This window comes from Lepus europaeus, chromosome 9 (genome assembly GCF_033115175.1).
Source record: "Lepus europaeus isolate LE1 chromosome 9, mLepTim1.pri, whole genome shotgun sequence".
In the NCBI taxonomy this organism is placed as follows: domain Eukaryota; kingdom Metazoa; phylum Chordata; class Mammalia; order Lagomorpha; family Leporidae; genus Lepus; species Lepus europaeus.
Genome location: NC_084835.1, coordinates 117,417,960 through 117,430,366, shown reverse-complemented (window position 1 = coordinate 117,430,366; position 12,407 = coordinate 117,417,960). Strand labels below are relative to the sequence as shown.

The 12,407-nt window shown below is 47.8% G+C and overlaps 1 protein-coding gene across 2 annotated transcripts in view; it reads right to left on the bottom strand.

Annotated features, from left to right (window-relative positions):
- The window catches only part of SOCS6 (suppressor of cytokine signaling 6), a 46,695-nt gene extending 37,604 nt beyond the window's left edge, over window positions 1–9,091 (bottom strand). Inside the window, exon 1 of one of the 2 annotated variants that reach the window (XM_062201795.1) lies at window positions 8,986–9,091. The gene's annotated coding sequence lies outside the window, so the exon portion shown is untranslated. The remainder of the gene's footprint in view (window positions 1–8,985) is intronic. The other variant, XM_062201796.1, reaches the window with a different exon arrangement.
- Between the last annotated feature and the right edge of the window lie 3,316 nt (window positions 9,092–12,407).

Here is a 12,407-nt window from a genome sequence, read left to right as displayed (position 1 = left end):
GCGCAGGCATCCCATATGGGCGCTGGTTCGAAACCTGGCTGCTCCACTTCCAATCCAGCTCCCTGCTATGGCCTGGGAAAGCAGTACAAGATGGCCCAAGTCCTTGGTTCCCTGCACCCGCTTGGGAGACCCGGAAGAATCTCCTGGTTCCTGGCCCCAGATCAGCGCAGTTCCAGCCGTTGCGGCCAACTGGGGAGTAAATCATCGGATGGAAGATCGATCTCTCTCTCTCTCTCTCTCTGCCTCTCCTCTCTGTGTAACTCAGACTTTCAAATAAATAAATAAATCTTTAAATATATATATAAAAAGATTTACTTTGTTTATATATAAAATTTTCTTAAATATTGAACCACTAAAACAAAACTTCTGAGACTTCTAAAAGTTAACATAAACAAAACTGCAAAATACCTAGTAGAGACATTCAACACAAAGAAACGATAAATATTTGAGGTGACAATATGCCAAGTATCCTGACCTGATCATTGTACATGTACTGAAATGTCACACTGTATGTCAGAAATATGTCAAATCAGGGCTGTTGTTGTGGCACAGTGGGCTAAGCGTTCACCTACAACATCAGCTTCCCAATTGGCACCGGTTCATGTCCTGCCTGCTCCTCTTTCAATCCAGCTCTCTGCTATGGCCTGGGAAAGCAGCAGAAGATGGCCCAAGCCATTGGGCCCCTGCACTCACTTGGGAGACTCAGAAGAAGTTTGTGGCTCCTGGTTTCAGATAAGCCCAGATCCAGCCATTGTGGCATTTGGGGAGTGAACGACCAGATGGAAGCCCTTTCTCTACGTCTCTCCCTCTCTCTCTGTAACTCTGCCTCTCAAATAAATAAAATCTTAAAATATATATATGTATATAAAGAAATAAGTAAAACCATTGTCTCAGCTAAAATAAATATACATATGTAAAAAAGAACAGTGACAAAACTGCTTTGACTGTTCTCAGAGGCTTTAGATCTTAACATAAAAGCTCCAATTGTAAAAGTAATTTGTCAGGGGCTGGAGCTGGGGCGTCGCGACTAAGCTGCCACCTGCAATGCCTGCACCCCAAACAAGTCCCAGCTGCTCCACTTCCAATCCAGCTCTCTGCTACGGCCTAGCCTACGAAAGCAGTGGAAGATGGCCCAAGTCCCTGGGCCCCTGTACCCACATAGGAGACCTGGAAGAAGTTTCTGGCTCCTGGCTTCGAATCAGCACAGCTCCAGCCATTGTGGCCATCTGGGGAGTGAACCAGCAGATGGAAGACTTCTCTTTCTCTCTCTGCCTCTTTGTAACTCTGCCTTTCAAAAAAATAAATAAATCTTAAAAAATAATAATAATTTGTCAATTATTCAAATGCCTTTCAATAGATGTATTTCTTCATTTAGTTTGCATTACAGAATAAGTTTTCAGTTAATAATAATATCAATCTTTTCCTCATTTCCTAAAAGTATATATAAATTAAGTATGGTGTTTTAGAATAGCATATTTGAGACACAAAAAGCAATCCACATAAGATTATTAAACGTATATTAAGTGTCAACAAAATCCTCACTGACTGATTAGAGCTAAAGGATCTCACAGAGCAATTATTCAAAATAATTAAAACAGCCCTAATAAGCAAATGATACAAAAATCTTACAAATGGAAATGACTATCTGCATTATAAAATGATCTAACAAAATATATAGGTTCCTAAAGATAAGTTCTCTTGACACTTAAAATTATCCAACTTAGGAGAATTTATGTGGATTGGACACTGTGGCATATGGGTGCAGGCATCCCATATGGGCGCCAGTTCATGTCCTAGCCATTCATCTTCCAATCCAGCCCTCTGCTTATGGCCCAGGAAATGTAACCCAGGAGCAGCCAAACAGAGGAATGCACGGGGCAAGACATGGGCAGAGCGAAGTGGCCCTTCACACCTTCTTAGGGTGCCCTGCCTTCCCAGCACTTTCATGTGTCCAAGAAGTTCCCTGAATCTGCTTTTTGAAGATTTTTCTGCAACTCAGTCTCCCATCTCCTTCCCTCTCCTGTGAGGGCATAGGGATGGGGGTGGTGCTGAAAGTTCTCACACTGAACACTGGGTCTTTCTGGTGACCACCCCCATCCTGTGGCTGGCTGTCTAGGAGTCCCACACTAACTCATGTCATTGGAAGTGGAATACGTCCGAGTGGGCCCCTGCACCCACATAGGAGACCGGGAAGAAGCTCCTGGCTCCTGATTGGCTCAGCTCTGGCCCTTGCAGCCTTTGGGCAAAGAACCAGCAGATGGAAGGAAGATCTTCCTCTGCCTCTCCCTCATTCTGTCTGTAACTCTACCTCTCAAATAAATAAATAAATAATTTTTTTAAAAAAAAAGTTTATGTGGCTAGATGCTATGACGCACTGGGTTAAGTTACTGCTTGGGATGCCTGCATCCCATATCAGAGCTACTGGTTGGTGTTCCAGCTGCTCCACCTCCAAACTAGCTTTCTGCTAATGTGATATTAGGAGGCAGTGTGTGATGGACTCAAGTAGTTGGGTCCCTGCCTCCCACAATGGAGACCAGGATGGAGTTCTGGGCTTCTGGCTTCAGCCTGGCCCTGCCTTGGTTGTTGCAGTCAGCTGGGGAGTGAATCAGCAGATGAAAGATCTTCACTCACCACCCCATCATTCTAATAAACAAAAATTAAAAAAAAAAAAAAAAAAGCAATTCATGTTACTCACTACAAATCAGTAGGCATTGCATAAATTGAGTTACTCAGAACTCAGGGCCAGACATGTCTTCCTAAGAGCTCTAACCAAAAACATAATACTTACACTTAAAACTGCATGTGGTTTCCCCCCAAGTAAAGACTTTAATATTCACTGATGCGAGCAAAAACATATATGTCTTCCTCTTCACTGGTCAATGTGATGGGAAACTGAATGACAGCAGTGACTAGGCTCTGACAAGCTGCAGGGTATAGAGAAAAGGGATCACAGGCCAGCAAAAGTCAGATGCTATGTTTTAAAACAGAAGGAGAACAGTTAGAAAGCAGAACTCCTAAGGCCAACACTGAAAGTTCAACAAAAGAAAAATTAAAGCCTTCCTCACTGCCCCCTAAAAGAAACAAAAACTAGCATGTAAATTGAGAGGAAAGCTAAGACAGTAAACAGATCACTAGAGGAATTCCTGTATCCAGAAGATTCAGACAGGGAAAAGGAAAAAAAAAAAAAAAAAAAAAAAAAAAAAAAAAAAAAAAAAAAAAAACCACAAGAAAAGTACAGGAAAGAAATTATATAAGAAATTTTTAAAATATTGCTAGACCTGAAAAACACAGGTGCACAGAATGAAAAGCCCCATGGATCATTCCGTACCAGAGAAGCAAAGGGTGATCACTGAACATACCACGTTGACAATTTAGTATGAAGGAGACAATACTAAGGTCCCAAGAAGCTTCTAGAAAAAAGTGGCACATGAATTCCTGGGAAACAGGTGGCAACTGAACGAACAACAACACTAAAAGCCAGAAGACGAGAGAAAGAAGTTTCAAACTTCCAGAAGAAAATTTATTTTCCACAATGAGGGCATTTAATAGCTTAATGGCGCTCCTTGTGCTCTCCCCAGTTCCTGGCATCCTCAGAGGGCCAGAGCCCTCTGGCCAAGGTGTGTGATCTATCACACTCTCATGCATCTGTGCCAGTATCAGGCTATGTGACTCTGGCCAATCAAAGATCAGATATAATTAGTAAGGTTCCTTCCAACACTAAAATGCACAAATTCTGCAAGTGTATAAAACCAATGAAACACCAATATAATTCTATCACTGATACTTACTATGTTTTCTACATATTCTTCCAGTCTGCAGTATTTGGTAATAATGTTATTCCCTAGGTGTGTGTGTGTGTCTGTATATACATTTATGTACACTTTTACTTTAAAAGCAGTATCAACAGAAAAACATTACTATTGTCAGAGGAATGGTAATATTTTGTTTAAAATGAAAACTGTTTTAAAACCACTTTTTTATTACTATAAGCATCAAAACAAAATTTACACAATGAAAATAACATACATCCAAGATAGTAAGTCTATCAGTCAGACTTCATCTTACTTTGAAAGTGTGTTGTTTCAGCCAGCCGGCATGTTACTGGTGTGGTCAGAACATTCCCATAAAAATCATTTAAGCACAACTGTAGGCAGCATCAATAACTGGCTGCCTAGAGCGCTTGGTCAATATACCTTGTCTAGATATTCTCAAGATTAACTAAACTACAAAAAATTGTTTATGTAATCCTTGTAAGAGCCATTCCTCTGTCTTCTTCAAGCAGTATTTTAAGCCCAAGTGTGTCTAGGAAACACACTCAGGCTGTCACAAAATCACTGGACTATACGGATGCTTCTCCAGGTGACCAAAGTTTCCTGTTCAGAATGGCACAGTCAGACCATCAACATTCACTCATCTCACTGTCTGCCTCCCAAGCCTTCAGATAGAGCCGGTTCTTTCTTTTCGTCTCTACTAAAGAGTCTGCTCCTAGGGAAAATGGGATAATCACCACTCCCCAACAGTCTCCAAGTGTGCCGCTCTTTTCATAACAAAATGTAATGGCTGTGAACACTATAAAGCAACACTGGGACAGACATCCATCCCCAGAGCAAACAGTTCTGCAAAGAAGGCAAAGTGCAGTACTTCTGTGTTCCAGGTCTCCCACCAGCCATCTGCAGGGCCCTACTGCCAAGCAACTGCACTCTGACCATGTGTATGGCTCATCATTCCGGCAGCCTGCACTACCGCTAACACTTCAGTGGACTCCCATCACTGCCCTCCTTTGACTGCCGCTTTCCTTGCCCTTTGCTCTCACACTTTTTCCCAGACTGGGTTCCTAAAAAACAGAACAAAACAAACAAACAAAAAATCTTACACAAGTACTGATGATTAATCAGAATATTCCCTATGACTAAATATGCATGGATTTCATATTCCTTAAATAAAGCAGCACAGGGGCGGCCAGCATCGTGGCGTAGAGGGTAAAGCCACCACTTTCAACTCCAGCATCCCATATGGGCCCAGCTGCTCCACTTCCAATCCAGCTTGCTGCTAACGGCCTGGGAAAGCAACATGAAACAGCCCAAGTCTATGGGTCCCTGCCACCCACATGGGAGACCGGATAAAGTTCTTGGCTCCAGGCTTCCACCTGGCCCAGCCCTGGCTGTTGTGGCCATTTGGGGTGTGAATCAGAGGATGGAAGCTCACACACATGCTCTCTTTCCCCCATCTCTCCCTCTCATTTACAAATAAATAAAAAATAAGTAACTACAAATCTAAAAGTTTCTGGCACCAAAATATACTTATCTTTTAAACCACAGTCTCTATAAAGCACTCTCTTTCTTATTTTAAGCTAATTATTACTACTTGCATTTGTTCCAAGCACCAAACTAGGATGTTTACACACACTACCTCATTTATTCTTCACACGCACTCTGAGAAATAGATCATTATTATTTTTCAGATAATCAACTAAAACAAACAGATCTGAAAGAAAAACCCAACCCTAGGAACCTGCAACCCCCTTGGGAAACTGCCTTCATCTGGTGCAAAAGAAACCTTCCAGGTCTCAGGCCTGTTTAAAGGCCTTTCTTCTTGCTCTGTGTCAGAAATCTGAGGCAGCCAGGAGGTTGTGGATAACCAGGTCTCACTTTTCCAAACCATGTAGGGAAAGGTGTTTTCTAAATAACTACATTTCTGAAAGCAATGAAGAGCTGTGCGTCTACTCTACAGGCTCCTTTGGTACAGGACTAACTCAAACACACATTGTCACTCTCCAGGCAGAGGCAGTTCTCCCTCTGTGGGGCTATTCCGGCCATGTAGTTACCCGGACTTTGGTTTTATTAGTACTGCGATTTATTTAGCTCAGCAGATCAGCACAAAGATAAACAAACAACACAAACACCAATGGCTTTCTGAGATCAATATATCACTTTCTGTTTACCCCGAAGTGACTAAGTGGCCAGGTCCCATGGGATGTGTTAAGGATACCAAAGAGAAAGACCTCAGTAGGTATCCCTGCCCTCAGGAAACCTATATGGGCACAGTCCAGAAACAAGCAAACAAAATAAATACAAACAGCAATCATTGTGATGAAGAAACCATATGATCAATTACTAAAGGGAGCCATAAGATAGAAAGGAATGGTTTCTTTGAGGTGGTGATGCTGGCAATGAGATCTGAGTAAAGGACACTGTAGGCAAACAGAACAGGTGTGCAAAGACAGGGAGAGAAAAGAAAAGTTAGCCCCTAACTCACAAGGCAGACAGGGTTGCTCAAGATGAGGTACAGAATTCTTGTAGCCAAAAGTAAAGAATCCGGATTTTTCTTTAAACAAAATACATAATCAGGATACCTCTGTAAGATGAATTATTATTCCCACTTGAACCCCTTGTGAAAAATAAGACTCAAATGTGACATAAAACTTGTTCAAAGTCATACAGCTAATAAATGTATGCTCTAACACCTCCAGAAATCTGTGTGTGCAATGGGAGAACTGAAATCTTGAATGATTACATCTAAGTGTCTATTCTTGAAACATCAGCACAAACAATAGTCACCTAAAAACAGTCCCAGCTAAGTAAAATTCAATGTCTGTGTGGGAGATCAATGAAGACCCTGAAGTCGGTTTAAGTAAACTGTGCCCTCGGCCCTAGAGCCTTCACCACTTATTAACTAAACCAACACAATGAATGACATAATAAATTACCCATTAAACATGAATAACAATTTCACTCTCAATAAAATATAAAACATAACCCGTTGCTATTTCTCCTTTAACACCTGACAATAATCTTCATCAATTCAGCCCCATAAGAAAGTGTTCCCATTTTAAGACATACTAGTATTAGAAATCTGCCCTTTCTAAAAGGCATCGCAGATGTAAGTGCCATTTCTAGAACTGGAAGAGGCCAGGGATGAGGACAGAGAACTAAAATCCACTGCTCTTCCTTTAAAGGATGCAAAAAAATAAAAAAAGAAAGAAAGAAAACAGCAGAAGGTGATCTCTGAAGCCCACCTTTCCTAAGTAACAGAAAGACACATGCACACCGGCTAGCCAGACTACGTATTATAAATAAGTCAGGGTATCTGACCTCTCTCTCTCAACAGAAGTATGTGTATGTCATCCCGTTTCCCAGGATTCCCTATTTGTATGAGAAATAACAGTAATTGCTGCAAATTCAGAAATGGATATAACATTTCTCCCTTCCTCAGAGAATATGAGCATTATGACTTTTACACAAGACTACCTCTACCAGCAAAACAAAAGATACCATCACAAAGTTTCCTTAAAACTAGTCACAACAGACACCTAGCAGGGTCTTCTCTGAGAAGGTGAACTACACAAGGCAGTCTTAGGAAGACACAGGTGCCTACTGTTCTAACAGAAAGAACACCTTTTCAATTCTGAAGTGCGACTGCAGACACAGGCTGAAGCTAAGCGAAATGACGCCACGAGGAATCCAGTCAGGGCAGCAGAGCTCTTCCGCCCAGCATTGGCACCCAAATCCCTTCCCCTGACACTCCCTGCAGGTGGCCTGCCAAGAGAGGAGGGTCAGGTGGCAGCTTGAGGGTGTGCCCCTGGGTGGGAGGCAGTGTCCAAGGCCTACCTGTCTCCCACAACAAAACGGGAGGAGGAGGAGATAAAGCCAGGTACTTGCTACCAATTGAGAGGGTATTCAGAAAGATCATAATACAGGCAAAAAGAGAAAGCCGTGGTTCAAAAAAGAAATCGAAGAGAGTCCTACAAGAGGGGCAGGTTCAGGTGCATGACCTGCCTGGTGGGTCCCGGGCCACAAAGAGGAAGGCACTTGCCAACAGCAAGACTCATGGAACCCCCTGTCCAGGTGCCAGCATCCTCCAAGGCGACGCGGACAGAAGGTGCTGGACCCGAAGGGTTAATTAAGGCGGCCTATTTTGTTTGTACCAGGCCAGGATCCTGAACCTTCCCTTGCAGGCCAGAGGAGAAACCAGAAAGCCCAGGGCAGGACCACAAGTCTACTTTTCTGGAGTTCTGTAGTAAACAACGCCATGCGTGCTTTCCAGTGGCACGGACCCTGCACTGCACTAAGTAGTCCGTGTAAGATCCATTCATTCGAGCAAGCGGGTTTCACGTTGCGGGAGCTGTGGGCGACAGAAGTCAAGACGAACTGCCGCGAACACGTCAGCTAGCTCAGCCCGCAGCAAACACAAGTTGACGGAGGTTCTGAACGCAGCGGCATCTTTGTGCCACGCAAGGCTGCACACCAGCGCACTCAGGCTGCAGGGGAGCGGGCAGCACCGGCCCCACCGCGGCCCGGGCTCTGCGGCGACTCCGGGCGGCCCTTCTCTCCACAGAGCGCGGCCGGCAAGCGCGGGGCTCACCTTCCACGCCGCACGCGAGGCCGGCGCACAATGACCGCACGCCTTCCAAGTTGGGGCGCCAGGCGTCCCCGGCGGGGCTCCCTCGGCAGCACCCGAGTCCCCGAAGTGGCCCACTCGCGGGGCAGGCCGGCCACGGACGGCCCGGGGGCACCGGCCGCCACTTCAGCACAGCCCGGTGCCCTCCGCGGCCCCGGCCGAGCCAGGCGGGCGCGGGCGGCCGCCCCGCGCCCCGAGCCCCGAGCGCGGACCGAGGCGGGGCCGCCGCCGAGTCGCCTAGGCCCCGGCCGCCGCACAGGCCGCGCCGGGCCCCGGGCCTCTTCCCGGCGAGCTGCGGGCAACAAAGGCGGCGGCCGGGGCCCGGCGCGCCTCAGCCGCCGAGGCCGAGGGGTCGGGAGGCGCAGCCGGCGGCCGCGCAGGCCTCGGCCTTCGCCCCGACCGCCGCCCCCCGGCCTCGCCCGCGGACCCCGCCGGCCCGGACCCCCGCTGCAGCCCCGCGCGCGGCGGCCTCCGCGGCACAGCCCCGCGGAGCGGACGGACCCCGCGGCCGCAGTCCTGGGCCGCGGAGCGGGCAGACGCGGAGCCCAGACCCTGCCTCCCCCACCTCCCGGGGCTCCGCACTCTCACCCGGCGGCGGCCCGGCTCTGCGTCCTCGTCCAGCGCCGGCGCGACTGCTCGCTCGTCCCCTTCTCCGGCAACTCCTCCTCCCGCCGGCTTCCTCCTCCTCCTCCTTCTCCTGCTGCTGTTGCCGGAGCGGCGCGCGCCGCAGCGCCTCGGCCCGAACGCGGAGCGGGTGCGGAGGAGCAGACCGGCCGCCCCGCGCCCACGACTCGGGCCCGCGGCGCAGGCGGGGCCTCCGGGCTCGCGGGCGGGGCGGGGCCGAGTGGACGGCCGGGCAGGCCGGGGAGGCGGGGGGGCGGGGCGAGGGGCGGGGCGAGGGCGGGGCGGGGGCGGGGCCCGAGTGGACGGCCGGGAAGGCCGGGGAGGCGGGGGCGCGCGGGGGCGGGGCGAGGGGGCGGGGCGGGGCTCGAGTGGACGGCCGGGAAGGTCGGGGAGGCGGGGGCGGGGCGAGGGGCGGGGCGCGCGGGCGGGGGGCGGGGGCGGCCCCCGGCCGCCGCCCCGTGCGTGGCCCCGGCGGACGCCGCGCGGGAACGCCGGCCTGAGGGGGCGACCGAGGACAGCCGTGCGCGCGCCCCGCGGAGCCACCGGTGGAGCAGCTCGTCGCACACCTCCTGAGGCTCAGTCGGGGAAATTGCTTTCACAAGTGCTATTTCGAGCCGCCTGCTTTCGCGAGTGGGCCTACAGGGCTTGGGATCGTGTGTGCCCGGATTCCCGGGTGGGGTGAAGTAAGGTCGGGTGTTCACGCCCCCCCGCACCCCGTGAGTGCGGAATGGTGCTGTGTGCTTTTGTGCGTGAGAATCTACAAGAAAATGGGATTAAAACAATTATCAGTACCTTCAGAAGGTGGGTGTGGAGAGAGAAGTTATCACTGAGATCTAGCTTAAGAAGGTGCACTTGTCAGAGTTGTTTCTTCAATAGTGTGAAGCTTTTTAAAAAGAAAAATTGAAGGTATGAAGAAATAAGGCTAGGGAAAAAAAGTCTTAAAGTTGTTAAGGTGTGAACTTGCACCAGAATTACATCCCTCCGAAAGCTGTGCATTTATAAAAAGTTCAAATCGTTGAGTTTAACTTCTAAAAGTGTTTGATGTGCAACACTAATTTAAACACTAAGTCAACACAAAATCTGGATTAACAACAGAAAGTTTTCTCCAGTGATTGGGTCGTTTTCTATAACTGAATGGCATACACAAAGTTAATGTCATTTCTGGTGTGCTATTAACCTGATTGATGGCCATCATCTTCATTTTTTCCGTGAATTATTAATAAGCTATCATTGTTAGCCTGATTTAATTGCAACATCTAGTCATGGCAAAATGTAGATTCAAACAGAATTGTCAGAGAAGTTGGTGGTGATAGGGCGCAGTCACTAGAAGAGAAACAAATGCAGACCCTGGGAGACAGCAGTGACAGCTCAAGCACTTGAGTTCCTAACACCCAGGGGGAGACCTGGATTGAGTTCTAGGCTCCCAACTTTGGCCCAGCCCCATTTTGCTGCAGGCATCTGAAGAATGAGCCAGGCTGCCTTGGAAATATAAACACATAATTTTTAAAAATAAATGAAAGAAGCAAACTTTTCAATCTCATCACATTGCGATGCCAGTGACTCCTTGTTTGCTCTCAAAAAGACGATAAGCAAGACTGTGCAGTCATAGCTTGGCTCCTCAGCACGGGGCTGAACTCACTCCCCAGACTTCTGAATGCATAGTCAACATTTTGGGCCTCTGAGTCTGGCAGAGCTGGGCCGGCATCATAGCTTTGACAGCTCATGTAGCTACTTTCTCAGTTGTAAGCTGAATTTATACTTGAGAGGGGAGTGAATGGGTTCTAATATTAACTGTGTTGAATAATTGTGAGGATGACATGAGTTGATGCATAAAAAACACTTGGGGCCTTGTCTACGAAGATTATTAAGTGGTGTATATTTTTTTAAGTTTTTTTTTTAATTAATTTATTTTTTTGACAGGCAGAGTGGACAGTGAGAGAGAGAGACAGAGAGAAAAGTCTTCCTTTGCCGTTGGTTCACCCTCCAATGGCCGCCGTGGCTGGCGCACTGCGGCCGGTGCACCACGCTGATCCGATGGCAGGAGCCAGGTGCTTCTCCTGGGCTCCCACGCGGTGCAGGGCCCAAGCACTTGGGCCATCCTCCACTGCCCTCCCGGGCCACAGCAGAGAGCTGGCCTGAAAGAGGGGCAACCAGGACAGAATCCGGCGCCCCGAGCAGGACTAGAACCCAGTGTGCTGGCGCCGCAGACGGAGGATTAGCCTAGTGAGCCGCGGCGCCGGCCTTAAGTGGTGTATATTTTATGAGCCAAGCATTGCATTTACAATATATGAGTATACAAGGGGTCTTTGTATGTGTTATGTCCATCAGTATTAATAATCCTATAAAGCCTGAATTATCATCATTGCCTCATTACAGATGAAGACATTGAGGTTTCCAGATAGCAAATCACTTTCCCAAAATCACACAGGTACTATGGGGCAGAGCTGGAATATGAGCTCATAACCACCAAGTTAGAGTGATAACAGTATTAATAATGCAGAAACAACTTTGGTGTAGAGATAGTAGTGTCTAAATATACTACTGAAATCTCCATCTTGGACGAGTTCCAAACACTTTGTGGCTTTAGACATGTATTTTCTTCTTGGCTGTCTACCATCCAACCCTTCTTGCCATCAGCAGTAAGTCTCCCTTTGGGAGAAATTAAATCTTTGCCCTACCTGCACCCAAAACAGCTGAAAACATGCCCCTGACTCTCCTAATTAGACTCTTGCCCAGCTTACTGTTAAGTAAGTGATACAATCAGGGGTATCCCATGAGAGAGAACGGTTCGGCTTTCCTCTAATAGGGTTCCTGCACAGGATTTAGCCTAGTGCCAGCTCCTAACAGTCTCAGTAAATCCCCATTTTACTCAAGATAATCAGTTTCTGTTGTTTGCAACCCCAGGTACGGCGTGCCTGATGAAAAGATGGTGATGTTCAAGAGTCATATTGGGAACACACAGACCTTCCTCCCAGAGATAGCTTTTGGAGAGGCAAAAGATCCTCCTGGATCATCCTCAATATCTTCATGTCTCTCAGAAGACACAGAAATCAAATGATTTGCCCAAGGTGACAGAAACTGACTCCTGACTGACATCCTCCAATTCCAAGCCCTGTTTGACTTCCTACATTAAGCGTCTTCCCTTGCTTTGGAGGGTCAAAGAGAGAATCCGAGACCTGAGAAGACTGGGTGGAAGTGGATGGGACAAAGCACTCAGGCTTCCAACCTAACCCTGACATTTCAAGCACATATTCAGTCAGTGCTAATGCCCCCTCTAGGAGAAAGCTGTAAAGTAATCAAAATTCAACCCCCTCCTCTTCCCATTGCCCCATGCTAGCAGCTCCTGCCTTCAGGTCACTGGGGCTCAAATACTGTCTGTGCTCCAT